Source organism: Gadus chalcogrammus, chromosome 21 (genome assembly GCF_026213295.1).
Source record: "Gadus chalcogrammus isolate NIFS_2021 chromosome 21, NIFS_Gcha_1.0, whole genome shotgun sequence".
NCBI classification, from domain to species: domain Eukaryota; kingdom Metazoa; phylum Chordata; class Actinopteri; order Gadiformes; family Gadidae; genus Gadus; species Gadus chalcogrammus.
The window spans coordinates 9,963,929-9,968,928 of NC_079432.1; positions in this window are offsets into that span (position 1 = coordinate 9,963,929).

Below are 5,000 nucleotides of genomic sequence, written 5' to 3' on the forward strand. Positions count from 1 at the left end.
TTTACTGTCGATTGTTATCCAGATGGTGGGAAAATCATTTATATTAGATTAGATGTGTGTTTGTGTACATGTGTGTCTGTGTGAGCATGCGTGCACATCTTGCGTGTGTGCTTGTAATTGTATTTGTGTGTGGGAGGGGACACACCACTCATCAAGAGATCATCTGGGCCGGAAGCATAGGTCAAAACAAACAAACTCAGCGACGAACACACACACACACACACACACACACACACACACACACACACACACACACACACACACACACACACACACACACACACACACACACACACACACACTGAAGCACAGAGACAAACACATTGGATCACAGACACACACATATACACACACACACAAGGTACAAAGTGTTGAATATTCCTGAATGTTTTTTGACCAAGAAATTCCATTAGCACATATTCTAAGTAGATGAATAGTTTGAAAGAGCAGATTCCGATTTTTAATCCGTTTTTTTTCACGGACAAAACCACTTGTCCTCATACTCAAGGATAGGAGGAGAGAAGAGGAGGAGAGAGGAGAAGAAAAGAGAAAAGAGGCAAGGAAATAGGGCGGAAAGGAGTGGACAAGAGGGGAGAGGATTGGAGAGAAAGAGGAGAGAGGGGAGAGGAGAGGGGAGGTGAGTGAGCCCTTGTAAAGCTATGGGTCGATAGCCAAGTGAGTGATTTATTAATCAGAGCATTCAGGAAATGTTGAGCTTCATTTCAAAGTTCATACATTCAAATAAAATACAAAGAGACACATTAGTAGAATGCCTGCCTACCTTAAATAAGAGACTTCTGCTTGGACATATTACTACCAGCATGGAAGTCCTTAAACTGACCGCATAGAGAGTCTTGTGGAACTATAAAATAGTGGAACATATATATTTTATATATATATACAAATACAGATGTTAAAGCAAATGTCCTTTTTGTATCCAAAATCAAAATGCAGATTGTTGAAAACTTAAAGGGGAAAACAAATGTTATTATTAAGTATAATAAGTATAATGAATACTACAAATGATTACCAATCCTTGTGTAAATAGGCACATTTCTGTATCATTTTGAATATTTTTTTAAACCTTTATCCCTTGTTTTCATTCTAATGCACTGCTGTACTTGCTGCTGTGGTTTTCCCGTTTCCCGTTTTGGATCAATCTATATCGATCTTATCGCTCTAAGTAATCTTACCTGATATTTTAGAAGGATGGCACACATTTATCTACTGGTATGATTTACAGTAATAACGATGATCAAGAAGTTCATTCCAAACTCCCAGAAACCCAAAACTACCAAGCTGTCACCCAAAGATGTAGATCTGTAGGGACTGTGTGTGTGTGTGTGTGTGTGTGTGTGTGTGTGTGTGTGTGTGTGTGTGTGTGTGTGTGTGTGTGTGTGTGTGTGTGTGTGTGTGTGTGTGTGTGTGTGTGTGTGTGTGTGTGTGTGTGTGTGTGTGTGTGTGTGTGCCAGCGATTTTTAGATACGAAAGCAAAAAGAAGCAGTCGTGTTTTATCTTTTTTTCTCTCTCTGCAGTTCCTTGTTAGTGGGTCTCGCCCCCCCTGGGGCCATGGGATGCTTCCAGAACCTTCTGTCTTTTTGAAAAACATGAGGTCGAGAGACATAGAAAAACACAGAGAGAGAGAGAGAGAGAGAGAGAGAGAGAGAGAGAGAGAGAGAGAGAGAGAGAGACATAGATGAAGTTCTACTGCATCACATATTCATGTTTTGCCATTCCCCCACATTGTGTGTTTTTGTGTGTGTGTGTGTGTGTGTGTGTGTGTGTGTGTGTGTGTGTGTGTGTGTGTGTGTGGGGAGGGTCTGTGCATCTTTTTGTGTTTGCATGGATGTGTCATTCTACCGTTGGTATCAGTATTTGTTCACATTTACATATTTATGTATTTGTGTGTAAGTGTGTGCTTGTGTGCAGTGAATGTCTTCACAATGAGTGCATCTTAGTTTTCCCATTGGAGATACGAAGAAGTGCATAAATTGGAATTGACTGGTGTGAATACCTTAACCTATCGTCATCCAGCAGGCCTTGAAGACCCTGCCTGCTACTGTAGTCTACCACTGCAGACTACTGCTGTAGTCTATACTACTTTAGCCTCCTACTGTATCCGACGACTATAGTAATGTAATGTAACTTTATTTGAACAGGGACAATGTACAAAAGGAACATTAACCTTGTTTAGAGCAAGGAGAGATGCATTGTAACGGGTTTTAGCAAACTGCTATTGTCCACCTGTAGTCCCTGGGCAGGTAAGAACAATAAATAAATAGTCTACTACTATCTACCACTATAGCCTGCTACTGTAGCCTACAAATGTGGTCTACTACTGTAGCCTACCACTATGGTCTACTACTGTATCCTACTACTATAGTCTGCTAATAGTCTACTACTCCGACCTACTAATAGTCTACCAATGTAGCCTACTACGAAGCCTACCACTTTGGTCGACGACTATATTCTACAAGTCTACCGTTGTAGTACTAATATTGCCTACACGTGTACTGCTGTATTATTATTATTATTATGATTAATATTATTTCTACTGTAGTTTTTACTCTAGTCTACCACTACAATTTCTGATTGTTGCAGTCAGAAATTATGGGGCAGCATTTCTCCAACATTGCATTTCAATATGCAATGATTTTTAGTACTTTAGCATTGTTTCCTTCTTAAATTATAAATTGCAAATGCAATTTGTTAGCTAAGTAAGAAATTAACAATAGTGTATGACAAAAGCATTTGGAAATGTTAACGGTCATAAACAAGGAAGTCAATTTGAAAAGTGAAGTACGGTCAAAGTGACATGATTTTGGAACAATTGAGAAATTGCTGTAAAAGGTTAATATTTCCATGAATTCCATCGATGCCCTCCATCAGATTAGTCTCATCGTTAGGGTGCTTGACTGAAGTTCCATGTCCACAGCCTTCCCGTAGGCACCCTAGAGGAGGGCGCTTTGGATAAAAGTGTTTGTTGAAAATCAGAAAATGTGAATTACGAATTCAATATACTAATTCAATATTGCAATAGAGCAACAGTAAAACACATTAGACACACACACACACACACACACACACACACACACACACACACACACACACACACACACACACACACACACACACACACACACACACACACACACACACACACACACACACACAGACAATCTGATCCACTATCCCCCCATAGTTATTCAGCTCTCATGACGTTAAGTATTCACGTACTTAATCGCTCTCCCAGAAGCTAGTTATGGTTTTATTACTTTCTGCATATTTATTTCATTCCCACTCGCTCCAGGTAATGCCGGATGTAATTTTGTATACGGCAGCGTTAATATTGATAGCGATTCTCATTAGCCCTAATCATTTTGGTCCTTCAATTATTCACTCACTCTCGTCTCTCCCTTTCCTTTTCACTCAACTTATCCTTTGTTTTCACCTTCCTCTGTTCCCTTAGCACTCTCTCCACATTCCCGTCCCTCCAACCCCTCGCATTCCCTCTCTCTCTGAGAGCAGGCCTGGTGGAAGCTGGTGGAGGTGGAGGAATGGACCCGTGGGTTGTTATTTCTTATGTTCACCAACCTGTTTATTAGTGTTGTGATTGTTCAATGATGAAGGTGTGGCTTAGCTTGAGCTACACACATTGTATGCATATCCTGCTTCTAAAGCCAACTGAGAGAGAGATAGAGAGAGACAGAGGGAGAGAGAGAGACAGAGCATGACATCCACAATATAAGTGTGACAGAGTAGTAGTAAGAGAGAGAGAGCCCTAAGAGGAAAGAATAGAAAAGCAAAATGAAAAATGAGCAAAAGCGAGAAAGAGCGGGATGATCAAGGGAGGCTGATGTTGGAAAGAAGGCATAAATGAACGAGTTGGGGGGAGGGGGGAGAGAAGATGGAGGGTGGTCGGGAGGGGAGATAAAGAGGGAGAGGAAGACCGATGTGAACACAGCTTATGGTAATATGTTCCTGTCCCTGGAACAACTCAATCTTACAAACCCCACACGAACACACACCCCAGCCATGGGTGGAGAGACATAGTCAGGGTGGGGGGTGAGAGAGAGAGAGAGAGAAAGAGAGAGAGAGAGAGAGAGAGAGAGAGAGAGAGAGAGAGAGAGACAGAGACGGAGAAGGGGGAGAGTGAGATATATAGTGCGAGGAAAGTGAGTTAGAGAGAGAGAGAGTGGAACGACAAGAACATTGTGGATGTTTATCTGGATTTCGTGTTCTGGTTAAGTGAACGCGTCCAGAGAAACCCAATACTAACATGGGTTACCATCGATGGACAGCGCAAACACACGCACACGCGCACACACACGCGCACACACACACACACACACACACACACACACAGACACAGACACAGACACAGACACAGACACAGACACAGACACAGACACAGACACAGACACACACACACACACACACACACACACACACACACACACACACACACACACACTTCCTCTGGGGGTCCCCTGCTCTCCTGCTCCCCTGCTCTCTGTCCCTTTGCTACAGTGCATGGTGAAGAGGGCAGCCGGAACACACCCAGCCTTTCCCACACACACACTTCAAGCTGCCATCATGTTTTTACTAGACTCAAATAACTGACTATAAGTTGTGGGTGAATGTATTGAGATGGATTCAGCACATGAAGTTGCAAAGCACCCAAAACATGGCATGGTATCCATCACTCCTTTATCCTCAAGATAGAATCTATGCAGTCACCATTTGTCCAATAATGGCCACAATATGCAACGTTTTGTGTTATCATAAGGGTCTTTAATAAATGCATGAATGAAATACAGTTTAGTCATTCTTATTTTTGCAGATGCTGATTAGATATTTTATTTGTGTGCATGTGTGTGTGTGCGTGTATCTCCTGGGGGATACATATTTGGTTTGCTTCACCCGTAAAAGCCATAATTCATTCTGTAGCTGCAAGTAACTCATACACACCCACCCACACACTCACACACATCCGCACC